Source organism: Lineus longissimus, chromosome 16 (genome assembly GCF_910592395.1).
Source record: "Lineus longissimus chromosome 16, tnLinLong1.2, whole genome shotgun sequence".
NCBI classification, from domain to species: domain Eukaryota; kingdom Metazoa; phylum Nemertea; class Pilidiophora; order Heteronemertea; family Lineidae; genus Lineus; species Lineus longissimus.
Genome location: NC_088323.1, coordinates 15,896,948 through 15,915,311, shown reverse-complemented (window position 1 = coordinate 15,915,311; position 18,364 = coordinate 15,896,948). Strand labels below are relative to the sequence as shown.

The 18,364-nt window shown below is 41.7% G+C and overlaps 1 protein-coding gene across 8 annotated transcripts in view; it reads right to left on the bottom strand.

Annotated features, from left to right (window-relative positions):
- The window catches only part of LOC135500241 (calcitonin gene-related peptide type 1 receptor-like), a 104,188-nt gene that overhangs the window by 49,001 nt on the left and 36,823 nt on the right, over positions 1 to 18,364 (bottom strand). Inside the window, exon 1 of one of the 8 annotated variants that reach the window (XM_064791556.1) lies at positions 17,050 to 17,238. The exons of the other annotated variants lie outside the window; for them this stretch is intronic. The gene's annotated coding sequence lies outside the window, so the exon portion shown is untranslated. Of the gene's footprint in view, positions 1 to 17,049; positions 17,239 to 18,364 lie in introns of those variants that run through there. 8 annotated transcript variants of the gene reach the window in all.

Below are 18,364 nucleotides of genomic sequence, written 5' to 3'. Positions count from 1 at the left end.
CAACTTGGACAAACTGAAGACTACATAAAAATGGTCAAGTTTAGAGTTAAGGCTTGATTCATTCGGTGAGCTATAGGTCGTATCGGAGAGGTAGGCATAGCCCTCGGAGAGGCGGGCTGGTGAGAGAGTCGCGTACGAACGACACACTACAAACAGCATAAAACGTGTCGTCATAATAGAGATATAACGTGTCGTCATAATCCTGCGCTAATTCGTTAGTTCCAGGAGGAATCGGAGAAATTTTCAAAAACAAAACGTCGATAAAATGCTTTTACAAACTTCGTACTTCGTCGTTCGTAGCTTGTTAGGAGGTTTGGCAACCCTTACGAAGAGTTACGAACAACGAAGTACGATATAAATGTACCACATTGACGATCTTTTTGGAAAGTTTCCCCAATTCCTTGTACAAATTAATGCAGAAGATGATTTACGAGTGTCGTGTGAATGGATTAGCACATGGCTACATGGATTAGCACATGATGATACGACCGACCTCCGTCGTTCGTCGTTCGTAGGGGTTGCAAAACCTGTCTATTGTAACGCTAGCGAAACCTGCTAATGTTAGTTTCTCCCGAGGCCTAGCACATTACGAGTTATTCGTATAGGTAAGCAATGTAAAACATCATGGCAAATGGCTGCATTCTTTAACATGAAAAACATTAACCATGACCGAGCAGCCTGGGAATTCTTTCAACAGGAATGGGGGTATAAATCACAGGAGATACGAACCAAGGCTAATGCAGTGCTTCGGGATATAGCAGGCCCTGCAACAGATACCGCGCGCCTGTTTTAAGAGTAATTTTCCGTGTAATCAGATGTTACAGTAAAAATACATGGCCCACACTCCCGTAAAATACCATCCCTTCCATACATCATTACCGCGAGATAATAGAGTTGCGCAGGATAAAGAAAACGCTTTCTTTCACAACATTATTAATAGCTTGATCATTACTCCCTACTCGCTACACAGAGGAAGGAAACCAACCCGTGACCGACTCGTACTAAGTAGATAATATCCCGGGCGAATACCAACCGTTATATTTCATAAAAAATCCTTTGCAGATATTTGCAAGATTTCCTTCAAGAAGAAGATCTCTTGTCAGAGAAAGCTTATTACACCGATAATTTTTTTCTCACAAAGATTTGAATAATGATAATGATATTGAGTGCTCATACACCACTTTTCCAGGTTTCCCTGCTTAAAGCGCTTTGCGATTATTACACCGGTCTCCACCGAAATCAATCAGCGGTTAGGAGCAACCCGAAGACTCTCACCGGAACTCGACCAGTTGACGAACCAAATACTAGTAGCACTTTTTTTCTAACATTATACCAAAAAAACTACTTCTGCGAAGATGAATAGACATATATTTCTACCTCCCATTACGATCCGTATACAGGTGCTCAGAACTAAGAAATTGTTATAATGAATGCAAATTTATGGCAAATAAATAAAGAGTGGTTGTGAACAGTTGAAAGGCGGTTGAATTTCATCAGATGATAAATGAAATTCCATTCTTATCATGTCCCATACCTGTACGTAAATCATGTACAGGAGTGTGCATCATTCATACAAAGGCTTAAACGCACCGGGCCTAGCCCCAAATGCACAGTCTAATGTCTTAAACCCGCTCGCACCTGGGCCTAAATTCTTATTGTTCTACTGTCTTATCGGAGGGTTATCGGGGCAAATCATCGAGGAAACGGCTTTCATAGAAGTCGATAGGCCCAACCAAATAAACATTAAAGCTGAACTGCATGCATAAAACCAGAGCGTCCCATGCGGCAATAGTAAGAAATTCAAACGATCGAAAGAAAGGTCCTTCTGAATACGGCCTGAAACATGATAGACCTTCAATGCTTAGATGCGCTTGATTTCACAAACAAGCAAGCCGTGGACGATGCGGACAGTCTCGGAGAATTATGGAAGAGAAAAAAATCAAAATCTTCTCCAGGGATTCGAACCCGGGGAACTCAGGCTCAGAATACGAACGCTATAACCGTCTGAGCTAGGAGGGCTTTCTTATAAACTGCTGCCAGCAAATATATCTTATATGAATGGCGATTATGCTTTATGTTTGAAAGATGAACCAGAAATTTTCTTAAGTACATGTAATAGAAGAAGATACCAAGACAAAGGTGAACATTGCTTAGAGAAAACGTAGACTCCGCATACATAATCACGCACATCAAAGAAAAAATGACCAGTTGCCCACTGGAAGCCGCTCAAAGATGTTGAACAGAGATTACACACAAATGTTTGAACATTCTATAAAGGCGTATAAAACGACAGGCATTTCAAGCAGCCCAGTGGCCTTGAGAACAAGAGTGTTGGCAAATAAAACCAGAGCTCTCGAGTTCGAATCCCGATGAGAGGACCTTTTCATTTTTTTCCTTCCAGAATTCTCTACGAAGGGTCCGCATCGTCCCACGGCTTGCTGGTTTGTGAAATCAAGAGCATCGAAGCATTGGAGGTCTATCATGTTTCAGCCGTATTCAGAAGGGCCATTCGGTCGTTTGAATTTCTTACTATTGCCGCATGGGGTGCTCTGGTTTTGTGCATGCAGTTCAGCCTTCAACGTGGCCAATAAGGTTTACCCAATCAGAACACCCTTACTACGAGCGGAGGCATCGGCGCGTGTCAATGTAGGCTCAACTAACCCCCCCCCCCCCACCCATTACACCGCCAAACCCTATTTTTCTACACGCGTTAGTGAAATTTCTCATGACAGAATCCATTTATGAGCAAATCCAACAGCAGCTTTATCAACCACGATTCCCTTATCACTAATACTTCCATTCAATCGGAAACGCACAATTTGTGCTCATTTTATATCCAATCACCATGATTTAAATCGCCTTAATTTTTCTACGTGGTGCGTGCCAGGACTCGTATAACATCTTATATGGAAATGTGATGGATAGAGACCATCTTAAAATGCAGTTTTACAACATTTTCCTTTTTATTTCGTTCAGAAGCGACATCACAGGTCGAAGATTTTAATAAAACCCGGTCCGGCGTCATGAATGCAGCACCATTACGTTACTTTTGCCCCACCTCGCAGTCAAAAGAATTCAGGCCGAGCCCAATACACGGTCTGCTGTCTTTCAACAAAGCCCGCTCGCACCAAGGCCTAAAATCCCATCGCAACTAAAAGAATTCAGGCCTAGCCCAATACACGGTCTATTGTCTTTAAACAAAGCCCGCTCGCACCTAGGCCTAAAATCCCATCGCAGCTAAAAGAATTCAGGCCTAGCCCAATACACGGTCTGTTGTATTTCAACAAAGCTCGCTCGCACCTAGGCCTAAATTCTTATTGTTCTAATATCTTATCAAAAAGTCATTAGGGCAAATCTTAATAAGACCCCCCACCCCACGAAACACTTTCCCTGATGCCTTAACTGGTAAGGGCAAGGAAACGTGATGGTATTGTGAATGAAAGGACTGACTGCACACGCAACTTAATACTTGCTTCGTTTGATGAATCGAATTGCGGCTATGGTTACAAGCCGCACTGAATAGACACAGGAATGAAGAAAAAATCCATTAACTCTAAATGGTCTCAACAATATGCGATGAAGATAATGTTCGGCGTCAATGAATTGACCGGGTCCATTCTCCGAGCAGATTATCTCTGCCAATTCAGATATCTATTACACAATGCGGTCACAGGCGGAAGAAGATGCATCAATCTATCAATTAAGTAGACCATCCCTAATCAAACCTACAGATAATACAGATTACACCTAAACATTTTGGAGTAGAGTGATTTGTGTATCAATTAAAAATTTGGGACTGATCAATCGGTATAAATCTGGTATCTTCACGCACCTGTGGTTAATCCAGTAGTCTTGAAAAAGAACTTTCGTAATGGCGGCGTGTGTTGGCAGAGACGGAACGACGACATCAATAAACCTAGTTCCAAAGTTGCGCAGGAGTCTATGGCTTCGTAAAGGAAATAACTGAATGCCCATGTGACACGTCAGTAATCCTTGGTTCATTTGATGGACGCTGATTTGCTTGTGATTACACGGAATATGGATAACGGGATGGTAATTGGTGCGTGTACAAAGACATTTGCCTGTCTGTGATGATGAGCGTCATTTGTGAAAGTTGTCAAAGAAATCTGCGGTCGATATTCAGCACTATGATTAGTAACTAAGTAGATAGGATATAGAATCGCTGAGAACCAATACACTGTAAGCACTCACACAGATACAAAGTAATCAAGCCTTCCGTAGACATTACTTTTTTGCCTTTACCACGCAGCTAAAAGGAATCAGGCATAGCCCAATGCACAGTCTATTGTCCTTAAACAAAGCCCGCTCGCTCGCACTGTTCTGCTGTCTTATCAAAGGTCATCAGGGCAAATCTTGATAACATCGTCCCCCACGACACAGCTTTCAAGGGGGTCGGTATTTCCAATGCATTATCATGTTATTTCTGAGCCCAAAAACGATCGCTTATTTTCGACCGATTTCGGCGACGTTTGCATCTTCCTGTTTTAAATCTATTGAGCTATCAGTTTCTTAAGATAATTTTGCGGAAAATATGCGCGATGCCAGTTATTGGGCACGTTTTCTGTTGCTGAAATCCTGTGCAAAAATGTACGCAATGGTTTCCCGTGATTGACCTCATGCGACGTCAACAGACCAGAAAATGACGTCATGGCGTCAGAAGGTACGATCGATTGTGGCGCCGCCACTGGCATTTATCTTAACGACGGTTCCTCATCACCCAGCTCTTTGAAAACGACTTGTTCCTGCTTCGCGTTACAGGTGCCACCGGGATCTCGATGCAAACCTATGCTCAGACCAGCACCAGAAAATCATGTTATTGCCTAAACGTCATTCCGGAAAACAAAATTAGCTTAACATTTTTTCCGGCAAAACGAAAGAACACAAGCTAAAATCACAAACTGGGATCGAGATGCGATCAGCTGAAGAAAATAAGTTGGTAGAAAAGCAGTTCCGACTGTCAGCGGCAGTTTTATGTAATTTCTTTTCAATCGAAGGTTTATCCATTTAACCGATTAATGTAACATCAAATCCGAATCGCGACAACGATTTTTCAGGCTAAGATAAAGGTCAACACGGTGAAATTTTCCCTGTTCAAGATTACAATAATTCGTTGCAGACAAATTTTAGCAATTTACCAGATTGGATGCAAATTATTTGAGAAAATGAAATTTTCCGTGCGGTACTGAGAATAGATGATTATCAATGGTGATTGCTAGTGTTTCATTTTAAATAAGGAATTCGTGTTATATTTTATTTTGTTTCGTCTATATCATATTCAAGTGCATTATTGGACCTAGGAGCTCATCACCAAGGCGAAAACCCTGTGAGGTTTATATACTAAAGGGAACTGGAACCGCCGAGCGATTTATTCACCTTTTCGACTTTCACCGCCCGAGAAAGTCAAACTTCCAACTTCCTATTCGAGTTCAGATTTGTAGCTCCGCCCCCAGTGCCTGAGCATGCGCAGTTCAATTTGTTATTATTGAGAATCATGTGAGAATCACGTGAGTCATGCGATCTTTCATTCATGAGTTTTCGTAGTAAATTCCATAGTAGTGACGTCACTCAGTGATTGACAGCTAGGCGCCATGTTTCATTCATGCCTCGTTCTGATCACCCAATACGCGGGAAATGAAAACGAGGTCATACGAACTGGCTGGGCGGTTTCAGTTCCCTGTTGGCCGCAGAACCGTTAATTCCTTCAGAAGCTCAACAACCCTTATTTCTGAGTGCTCCAGCTGTTCAACGTCAAGGTACCGAGTGATGATTCAGATGACACAGGTTTGGAGGCCACGATCACGATATGATTGAGTGATCCGAGAGTGGCCTGTCAGAATCGAGTGCATTCTCAAATGAGTGTAGTTGAAGCGTAAATGATTGATCTATTTAGACTGGCACAGCCTGATCCTCGCGAATGACCGGATTTAGAATAATTCGATGCAATCCTGACTTCGCAATGCCTCGCCAGAGGACGCTTAAAACAGCAACTAATCTGCCTAATTTCGCGTCTAGAACTGGCCAATGTCGCGCAATCGCGACCAGACGAGGGATGTGAAGGGTAATCCCCGACCACTCTGAACTCTCAATGGCTGATAAGTTGAATTGTACGAGAACTGTGACTTTATATTTTCATAGAAAATACGTTTTCATACCCCGAATAATGAAAAATCTCTAATGTGGTCTGTCTAAAATCTAAAACCTGAAATCTGTCACAACAATACTTGGTTTTTACTTTCAGTTGATTTGACTCTTTTTCCTGCTGATGAGAGGTAAACGGGAAAAAGAGCACCAGAAAATAAGTGCCCAACCGAAAGAAAATAAATAACATAATGACTCCAAGGATTACACAGGCAACTTCAGAAACTGCGGGGGTTGTTATATGCGTGTTTTATCAAAGTAACTTTATAATGACACCGTGACTATATACCGTTGTGCAAGATAATTGTAACATAATATTTACTTTTTCTTGACTTTGCCTTTAGTAAAAAACCCAAGATAGCATTGCCATTGAAAGATAGCTGTTCTCAAGCTGCACATAAACAATCGTAACTACCGCATGTAACATTATACGAATTGTAAACTTTGAAGTTTCTTACAAAAGTGAGACGATGAGGCCAATATTTGTCAGTGGTATTAGCCTTTGAAGGCCATGGGGAATAATCGCAAGGTACAGAATCTTTCACAACAATTTTAGATAGTTTTCCAAAGAAAATCTGAACTAACAATTTCTCCGCATCAGAAAGGAATTTTTGTACAAATTTACAATTATGTATAAACGCCAGATGGCGTATTATCGCCACGTCGTCAGGACGATGTGCGTATATAATATCGTTAAAAATCTCACTGGGAATAACATCGTGACGTAGATGGCGATAGGTCGATTTGGCGCCAGTGTGTTTTCTCACGTCAGTGCGTTGCGCCAATAGCATTCCGCGACGTTACTATTTATAGCTCACAAGGTCATTTGAATAAGATATTGATGACGTTTTAGTCACGTGACAGTCGGACATCGACACTTATTTCTACGTGCATTGTTTTTAGCATGAATGATACCATGGAGTCAGAGAGAGAAATATTCAGAACAATTATGTAGTATTTCCAACACTCGGACATGTGCCAGATTGAATCTAACTGCCCCAGTTAGAAAGCCTGAATCCATTACGAAACCGCATGTTTGTCCGACATTGCCTGTAATTCAGCGATGGGGAAATAGAGGGCAGCAGCTGCAGTGACGTCATCTTCGCGAAATGCTATTATTTCAATCCTTACTACAAATGTAGAAAATGACATGCTGAAAAGTTGTACAAGTCGTTCACGAGAAAAACCAAAAACGATGTGATGTTTTTAACTGAGCATTTAACTCGAAGTCATAAATACCAATTGTAACAATAATAACTTGAGTAAAATAACCCTACGACATTTGCTAGATAACTAACAACGCTTATTTCAACTTTTCGTTTTCGACATCAAACAAGAATACAACCGGTTTAGTCTCTGCTTAAATCAATCCCCCAAGTTCCCGAGGCGATTTGAATAATACACCCCGTCAACAAGATTTCTCACGACTCTTCTCTTGAATACATAACATTTGATACCTAACATTTATTTATTTTCTCTGACCTTTTCGTGACTTTTTAAAAACCTCTTCGGGTTCTCACTATATTGCTTACGAAAGAGATATCAAGTGTCTTGTTGTGCGTCTTCATTGTCCAATAGGGTGTCGTGTGGCACATATCCACAGTTAGCATTGGCGCGAGTGACATCATTGGCGCGAGTGACATCATTGGCGCGAGTGACATCATTGGCGCGAGTGACGCTAGTTGGTTGCAATAAGGTATATTTTGTGACTTCTCGTAATTATCAATGTTCGTGGATTCGAATTATGTCGTAATGGCGTAAATGACTACCGTAGTTGGGATACTATTAACTTGGTATAATAGGTGTGTTAGAGCCTCTTCATATAGCTTCTGATGCCTGAATACATTAGCGGTAACTGTAGAGACTACAGCTGCCGCTACGTGGCGCAGGCTGTCATCATGGGCATGTTTCTTTTCATGTTATGAAAACGATAAGATTAATTCCAGTGCATATTGGTAGTCATCCTATGTAATCACTCATAGACAAAGGATGGCATGTAACGTGTTTCTGAGCATTATCTAGTGATGATTTGATTCAAGCCCGTTGAGGCGAGCCGCTTACATAACTCGCAAAAGCCACCAGCCAGCGCCGCCTAGCGTGATGCCGACCACCTATCATAGATTGCGCTGCATGTCAATGGATTCTGCATATATGTTTTGGGTGGTTGGTCTAATAAAATGACAGTTTCATTGCTTGCTCTACATTTTTTTCAAACGCTCGTATTCATTGCATTCAAAGAATCGGAATTCAAAGATAAGATTGAATCATCGTTCACACCAGCATTCAACTTTGTATCTTAAAGTAACGACTCCCCTCCAGATCGCGTCTAGAAGCCAAACAAGTCCACCAACATCCCTCACGTAATGCTTTGAGCACGGCCTCGACAGGGCTTCATCTAAGGTGTCATTATACACAGAAAGCCGCATAACATAGCAAATCCTTTGAGATGCGTAGAGTATATTGTCACTAATGATTAGAATGGCCTTTGATAGGGAAACTAATGACAGTTAAGTTTTGTTCAAGGTGAGTTTTTTTTCGTTTGAAGTTGGGTCTTGAGCGGATTCTAGCAACTTGTTGAATTCACACTCAAAACTGTTTGAAATGAATTCCAACGTGAATGGTATCGGTGGAAATACACCGAGTAGGAGTCATTCCATCATGAATGCCAGCAAACAATAAAGTCGTTGAGAATAATTGTGACCCGCTCTACCAAAACTAGGCGCTTGTCGCATCTGAACTTGACAGGTTGATACGGACTTGTTGTTCATTTCCCTATTGTAGACCTTTTGTGAAATGTGACCAAATCAGTTTGTAATAGATTTCACAAAAGGTCTACAATAGGGAAATGAACAACAAGTCCGTATCAACCTGTCAAGTTCAGATGCGACAAGCGCCTAGTTTTGGTAGAGCGAGTCACAATTGTGAAGTAAATGTGTTTTAAGAACAATCTGAGATCACGATACGATTCTTTATGATGATACTCACAACATCTATCAGAGGGGCGTCAGTACACGATGGTTTCACTGAAACCAGAGATGACTGAAGGGATTTGAACCCAGCCAAACCACGCTACGAATGCTCACATGAACATTACGTGTATTTTGCCCCAACATCTCGCTGTTAAAGTCATTCAGGCCTAGCCAGATACACAAAGCCTGCTTGCGATTAGGCCTAAATTTCCTATGTCCTGCTGTCTCATCGAATAGTCATTAATGCTGATGATATCTACCCCCACGTGACGGCTTTCATGGTGGTTGATAGACCTAAAATCGGTAAGGGCAAATACACGGAATGAAGGTACAGAGAAGAACGTTGAAGAAGAGATGAATATTGATTACAATAACTCAACATTTAACTTGAAAGCGCAATTATTTCGGGTTTTTTGCTCGATTTTCAGACACTCATGCATATTTTTCATTTTCAGTAGAGTTTAATCAGAGATTTTTTCAAGCCAATAGCCCATTTATCAGGTCTTCTTTGAGTTATGGTTCGGGATCTTCACAGGGTCGAAAAAGTCACCTGAAGCCCTCAATATCCCACAGCAGTAGAGCTAGATTCCCTTGTGAACTCCTTCGAACTCTTGTGTGCAATTTTTCAAAAAAAACGGAACTGGTTATGATGAAGGCAATTTGTGCTCTTGCCTGTGGGGTACTTTTTCAAAGCTATGTTCGCCCACGCAATAGATCTTCTTATTAATTCTCTCTGCGAAACTGCAACTGATTGCCCTGGTAACTGCACATGTGATAAGGCCATGTAATTTTTTAAAACTATTCTCGTCCGAATTTTTTCTGCTTACGTTTATGGCTTTGTAAGTTAATAGGCCTATCGTTCGAGAAATCATGAAAGCGCAGTAAGTATGAGGTTCACACGTGTGGTCTGGTGCGAGACGTTTTTTTACAATAATGGCCAAATGGTGGTGGCAAAATATGAAATAAAACATAAAACCTTTTTTGGCATGAAGGGCAAATAGATCTCTGCTGTTAAGTTTTAAGATCTTAACGAGGAATCTTACAACGATTCTCTTTACGAATGTACACGTACATGTAGACAAAACTGAGCAGGATATAAACATGAATCATATCTTGTTTTTCGACCGGCGAAGGCATAATTTCCATTTTATTTTATAAATAACCAACAATTTAATTGGTTTAATGACTTCTTCTTTAACAAAATGAAGAAGCGAAACCACGGCCTATTCTTTCTTGGCACCTTTCTTGGCACGCTTTCAGCAAACTAGCCGATAAATTCAATCTGTTGCGCAATGTTCATTGATAAGCTAATTAATCAAAATCAAATGCCGGTCATGAAATCATTAGCACACTCATCAAAGAACGGCTTTGAGGTTGCATTAATTAGTTACGTTAATTAGTTTTGAATTTGAGTTAATACGAAGTTAATCAGATTTCTGATGCCTTGATTACTTTTCCGCATAACTTGACTAACGGAACATCAAATGATTATTATTGCATTTATAACTTTGATTACGTTTGATGTTTATGATGATCGGTGGCATGAAACTTTATTATTTGCATTTCTCACACTTGTTAGAAGGTTTCGATGGAAGTTTTGAATCACAAAACGCATACACAGCCAGGTCGAAAATTTCGATTGAAAGTTTCTTGTCGGATTGTTTGTTAAATTAAGATATTTTTCAGTTCCGTGTATTCCTGTTTCGCCTATTCCTGTTTCGCCTAATTCCTGTTTCGCCTATTCCTGTTTCGCCTAATTCCTGTTTCGCCTATTCCTGTTTCGCCTAATTCCTGTTTCGCCTAATTCCTGTTTCGCCTATTCCTGTTTTGCCTATTCCTGTTTCGCCTATTCCTGTTTCGCCTATTCCTGTTTCGCCTATTCCTGTTTCGCCTATTCCTGTTCCTGAACGGACGTACGACTTTTACAAGATCTTATCAATATTTGCCCTGATGACCTATTCATAGACAGTAGAACAAAGGGAATTTAGGCCTAGATAAGAGCGGGCTTTGTTTAAAGCAACAGACCGTGTATAGTACTGAGCGAGGCCAGAATTCTTTCAACTGCAATGTAAGGGGCGAAATGACATGAAGTTACAGTCCAAAAGCCGAACTAAATACCTTCAGAGACGAGCCTCGGAGGCAACGCCCATTGATAAAAGACTGTAAATTGACCTTGACCCAGGGTAGCAACCTGGAGCCCCTCCCCCCATTAGCTAGAATCAATAAAGACACATTGTTACAATTAGCATTAATCACTGCCAAGCTTTCACCGACTAATTACACGCGTGCAAACACATCACTTGAACCAATTAATTTCAGCGCCTATAAATCAACAATGATAATGATTGATATCCATATTTGGCATATCAATATACCGGCGTCTCGCTTGTCAACAACCGGCTTTGCGACTTTGGCTTTCGGCTTTCGGCTTTCGGCTGTGCGAAATTCTTCGTTAAGATCTTGAAACAAAGCCCGCTCGCACCGAGGCCTCGCACCTAGGCCTCTAAACAAAGCCCGCTCGCACCGAGGCCTCGCACCAAGGCCCCTAAACAAAGCCCGCTCGCAGCGAGGCCTCGCACCAAGGCCTCTTAACAAAGCCCGCTCGCACCGAGGCCTCGCACCAAGGCCTCTAAAGAAAGCCCGCTCGCACCGAGGCCTCGCACCAAGGCCTCTAAACATAGCCCGCTCGCACCGAGGCCTCGCACCAAGGCCTCTAAACAAAGCCCGCTCGCACCAAGACCTCAATTCTCTTTGTTCTATTGTCTTATCGAAGAGTCATTAAGCCAAATCTTGATAATTCCGACCCTCCACGAAACGGAACTCATTGGGTGTCAATAGGCCTGAACCATTAAACAAATGTATTGTTCTAACGAATTCAAAACTAAGGCCCTGTGGAATTCGCCTACGGCCTAAAAGTTTCCCATATGCAATATAACTCTCAAACATGAAATGGTCCAGGGACCAAGTGCTCACCTCGGGTAATGTAATGCATGTCATTTGCAGTGGATATGGGGAAAACAGTTTCTGGCTAGTTTCCTCGGTTTTGATTCCTTTGAATAATAGTATTCTTCTCGGCTCAATGGAACAAAAGAAATAGACCGGGACCATCTAAGTATAGCATTTTAGTTATAAACACACACCCATCACTCTACGTTCAACCATTAGCTTCAAAAAGGCAAAAAAACTATTTCGAAGATGGCCGCCTGGAGGCCAGAAAGTAGGCCATATCACGAAAGAGAAAAATATGTCTGAGCATATTGCTCAAAGCTACCATCGCACCAAGTTTTAGCCATCTAGCCCCAGCAGTGACGAAACGTGCTCCGCTAACGGACGACGACGGATTACGACGACATACGACGGGCACCACGGTATCGTATAAGCTCCCCAGTGGTCAGCTAAAAAGAAAGCGGCATCGCAGGTAGGAAGCACAACCCCACACTCGCATATCCCATTGATACCCTATCATTGCTTCAACTCAGGTTCGCCAAATCCCACTGGAACTCTAAGACCGTAATATCAGCCGCAGACGTGATGGGTAAAGAAATGAGCGGATCTTGTATCACTTCGCAGCTTCCAGCACCATGTTCCCTCAATTCTATTCAGACGTTCCAGAGAGATTGCCTGAGTCTTAATCCACTCCCGTCCGTAAACAAGTCCGCTAGCGATGGCAACAATTTCCCTGCCACTTTCATCAAACTTATTTGGCATTATCCAAAATAATGTTGATGCCTGACGTCATTTTTTTCTCGCTAATCACGTGTATTTGCCCTCGATCGATCATCACAAAAGTCGTTTCGTGGGGATCGATGTTATCAATATTTGCAATGATTGTCAATAAAATTTAAGTTTTGATGAAACCTCAAGACTTCGATAATTTAAAATGGAATGAGTATAATATTTATGAACCATTTATCGTAGAAATTTAAGCCGTCTGTTACTATGGACGTTAAAACTAGCCAAACCTTACTATTTGACACCCATTCATTTGTTTCATACATCATATTACATGGATAGAATGCATCTAAAATGTGTCAGAGCATGCGTAGTTCCCATCATTGGTCTTCTAAACCGCTGTTGATGCTGATGAGCTTGTACTGGTTACATTCAGAAAGAAATGAAATGAATTTCATTTCTCATGGCATTCAAGATTATTGAGACGATCCAAGTAGCCTCAGGATCCTTTCTCGTCAATGTGTTTACACTATAGAGACTGCACAGAGTACAGAGGAGGGAAATACGTTTGATTGAGCGCCACTGAATAAGCTGAAATAGCGCAGCCAAACGAAACAGCCAGTGACCATGAATGTAGTAGTCACCACTGACTTCCGCTTACCTTGTTATGAGTATGATGGACGGCGTCATTGTTGCCACACCATATAATCCATCTAGGTTATAAATCTTCTTGTTCTTGATCATGCAACTGATAACAGGAAATGCATCGGTAAGGGGAATCTAAGAACGCTTTTCTAGTCGCGATAAACTTTAGATATGCTCTGATTTAGAGTAAGAGGATCGCATTTTAAATCGTTCAAAAATACTGTTTAATTAAAACTATTGAAATCGGCCTACCAAAAAGTCTGGTACTAAAAAGAGCAATTTATGCAGTTCCAATCCACAGCCCTTTGACACTAAAACCCAATTGAAAACCACCAGCACCTGCCTGCGGTGTAATTAGCAGTTCCTCCTTGAAGTGTGCTTCAGAAGGATATGAGCATCTGCGTGTCGCTTCATTTGCAAATGATTTCGAAAGCTCAAATGAAATTTTCATTGATAGCTATCCTTAAGGATACGATAATGGAGTTGGCACCGCTGCGCTGGGTACGAATCGGGGGATCGGTTGAGTGAGGCGCCAGGTTTTAAACCGACGATCATTGGTTTGAGTACCTGCAGAACCTCATACTGATTACTTGACCGAAGACATCGTTTCTCAGCCTCCTCCTATAGTGGGTATCAGTTGGACAACATCAAGTGTAGTATCGTGCGGGAACTTCTTCATTATGTTATTGCTCCATATCTTGCAGTTAGAAGGATTTAGACCTAATCGGTCTTGTGTCTGAGCCCGCTCGCAACTTGGCCTAAATTGATATTGTTCCTCTCTCTTATCAACGGGTAGGACAGATCTTGAAAAATTCGATCCCCACCAAACAGTTTTACGGTTGTCGACAGGCCCTGACCAGTAATGGCAAAAAAACGCAATGTAGTACTTAAGTTACTCTGACAGGTTTGGGTAGAGACGGGGATTGAAGAATTTGGCTTAAATGAATTAACGCAGGACTCGATGACACCGCAGTACTGCGTGCTATTTTACTTTCGTCGTCGTACGGTTTGCAAAACCTGCCTACCTACCGTGGAAGTCTGGACAGAAACGTCCACCTGTAAGCTTACATTTGTAACCTTTTTGCAAATGTTCCATCGGTGCTCATTGGGACATGAGATTACAGATGACATGCCAACGAGTATTAATTAACGGCCGACTTTGTATCTGCATTGAAAAACGATGGTCAGCATGTCACAGCCGCCGTGTACGAAAGAGCAAAAATCTTGGCTGCGGGACTTGGTGATATTGGTGGCTTGCTCAAGTAGGGCTTTGGCCACAGTTGTTCAATCCGTTGTAAGGATTACGTTTGTTTACTGTAGTGATCGTTTCCATTGAATGACACATGCAACTGCCGCGCTCCTGCACCTGAGAAAACTGGCCATTTTTGGCGTATTTCCGATGATTGAAACAATACGCCCTATAGTTTTCTCATACTGACAAACCCATTACACACAGAGCCTAAATTATCGTGCAGCGATCGGGAAAATTCATACACGCACCATTTGGATGCATGCAGGTTGCATGCACTATGACTGTCAATTGGCGTCGTCTGGCGTTTGAAATGCGAAATAGATATAATTGAACCAACAGTAAATACATGTTAACGAGCGGTGTACCCCATTAAAGTAATTGCCGACACCCACGCTCTGTTTCTCTTCAAACTCTGACAGATCATAAATAAACCGCAGTTCTTTCAAATTTCTCTCGATCTAAGAATAGGACCAAGTTCCAGGTGTAAACATGAAGCAACAAAGAATAACCGCTCAAACAGCTTGTTGTTGATAGCAGGCTATGCTGATCGCCCCAGGTGATGGGAATATCTACACCACTAATCAACACGTCAGACTACTTCAAATAATGTGGTTATCTGTACACAATGCAAGGAAGGATGCCTACATGCCGATGAGATGATAGGGAAAGAGAATGATGCAATGGTGCCAAAGCCACTTCTATTTGTTGAGCGGGTGCATTGTAATACTAATATAATCATTAACCCATTGTAAAATATACACCCTTGTACTTCTCAAATTACCCAGCGACATTGAATACATTACGTTAATTTTCCTTTTTCGGTTTAGTCCAATCGACCTACGTGACAACTGTTTCGTGAGGTCGATATTATCAAAATATGTCGAGGATGCTTCGATAAGGCGAAAGAACAATAGGAATTTAGGCCTAGGTGCGATCGGGCTTTGTTTAAAGACAATAGACCGTGTATTGGACTAGACCTGAATTCTTTTAACTGCGATGGGATTTTAGGCCTAGGTGCGAGCGGGCTTTGTTTAAAGACAACAGACCGTGTATTTGGCTAGGCCTGAATTCTTTTAACTGCGAGGTCAGGGGAAAAATGACGTAATGTAGTAGAAAGTTGAATATGTAGGCCTACCTGCCAACAACGAAGAATCAGCTGTTCAAAGTTGCCCAAAACTTTATAGCCATGCAACTTTATACCTAATTCCATCCAGAAAAGAAATCATAATCACCTCATATCCTAGCCTCAAGACGCAGGTTGATACGTTTTTTGCCCTTACATCGCATTAGAAACAATCCAAGTCTCGCCCGAGGCACGGTCTATATTGTCTTCAAACAAAGCCCCCTCACACCGAGGCCAACATTGAAAATGTTCATCTGTCCTATCGAAGGGTTATCTGGGCCAACTTTGATAACATCAAACCCTAGGAAACAACCCTCATGAGGGTATATAGGCCTAAACCAACAAGGACAAAAAATGCAATGTTAGTCCACCTTCTCATTGGGCGTGCCAGAGCGCAGACATCTAAACAACAACTGATAGGAACAGTACAAAGGCTTACCTTTCTGTGACAGGAAAGCGTTATTCAAGATCATACGAAGGACGAATTCCATGTGAACCCAAATGTATCCGAAACAGCACTGAATCACTAAATCTAGTTACCTATTCTAATATATTCCAAAGAGAAGGCTCTAAACCGTGAGAAGGCTCTAAACTGTCTCTGATCCCCTCCCTGGTGTAAATCTGTCCAGTTACCAACGCCATCGCATTTTCCTCTAGCGTATCCTCGCCGGGTTCCCGGGCGACCGAGCTAAGCGCCGATGCTCAAAGGTAGTCACCAACGCATGTGGGGTACGTGCGGAAGAAAGGTTCAAAGACACTTTGACCGACTCTTCGGAGGTTGTTATTATGCCCCTTTCGTGGCTCAATGTTGAAGGGTAAAGCATCCTTCTGTGTCTCATATCAACAGGGGTGTTTCATGTTAGTCTATTGGTAATTACTGCTGGTTACCATGAAAGAGGGACCTGGTTCGATCCCGGAGAGAACCCGGATTGTATCTCTGGATAAAAGGGCGTGTCATTCAAGGAACTAATTAAACTCTCTTTACAGAATGAGACGGAAATGCGAAGTTGCATTTTACTGGTGTCTGTGGTCTGGGCAAACAAATACCCCACCAAGTGAAAGCCAGAGTAGCTTGCGTGCATTGAACCCCGCCTTGCCGGAGGAATACTCTCTGGAGAAAGAAAAAGAAGACATTCAACTCATTCTGCCAAGGGTAGGCTTGGTTTCGACGAGGATGAGTAATGCGCGGAAAGCATGGTAAGGATGCGAAGCATGCTAAGACTCGTTACCTTATTTTTCTGTAGTCGCCCTAAAAGCATCCTTACACCCAAGGATCCGAGACCGCAAACTCTCTTTGACGAGCTATAACGGACCATCAGTTCTCAAAGTGTTGATTGGACTTATTTGGGGTGAGATGCCTCAAAGTAAATCCGTTTTGTACAAAAATAACACAGCCTTGCCTTGGGTAGACATCGTTCACTCTCAGCACGTTCAGTTACCTAGGTTATGTGTTCATAAAGCATCGTATCGTTTCTAGAGATTGTAAAATGAGAGGTAATGGGAAGGTAGACAAGCAGCAGGTCACGTGGTTAAAGGTAGAATATTCATATTTTTCTTTCTGATTTTCCTCCACAAATTCAAATTCCAAATTCAAATTCAAATTCAAATTGTTTATTACTCCTTATAAAAGTACATTTATATTATATTTTTATGTAATAAACATACAAGACGATTAAAAGAACAGAACATGAATAATGAACATTTTACAAAAGCTACAAAAAAAAAAAAAAAAAAAAAAAAAAAAAAAATTCAACGTTATCATGAAGGCTCGATAATCTTAAGAATTTTATTCAAAACGCAACTGGGAATCTTGCAGAAGTCATGTACGAATCATACATGTGGTTTGCATACAGTGCAAGCACGCACACACGGCCAATGATGTACGTTTGCGCCTCCCGAAGGTGCCAGTACCTGATGTCACGCTTTCAAGCGTAATTGTTTGATGTATTGTAAGAGAGGAGAGACTCCTTGTGGTGACTTCGTGTAAATTTAACAGGCCTACCTGTTTCCTGCCTGTACGTGGCCTCCCTTTAAAAATGGAGCTAACATTTCGTAATAAGTAGTTCACTTCAGAATTCGTGGGGTTCGCAAAACCACCCTAAGATGTAAACAACAGACTTCACTGAGCTTTGCAAGATTTTTCCTTTTTTTCTGACGGAACGCGACAAATTGCAATAAATCCTCTTAATGTCGAAACCACACTAATACTGCTGTCAGCTTAAAGATAAATGGCATTGTAGAAATCTAATAAAGGCACTTTTTGGGAAAGCAGTAGTGAGGCGAAGAATGCATTTCCTGAATAGAAACCCTACAGGTCTAGCATGGCCTTGTAGCAAATAATACTAGTCCTTACGCTGTGTATCTTTTAAAATTAATTGGCTGCTGTTGGAAATGTTACGTGAGCTGGTTTAGAAGTATGAAATAACCCCCGGAAGAAGAGTCTAGTTTTGAATTCTGCCGAATAGAACATCTCTATTAAGGACCTCTCTATTAGTAGAACCTCTCTATTAAGGACACCTTCGGGACTGGCAAGTGCTGTTCTTA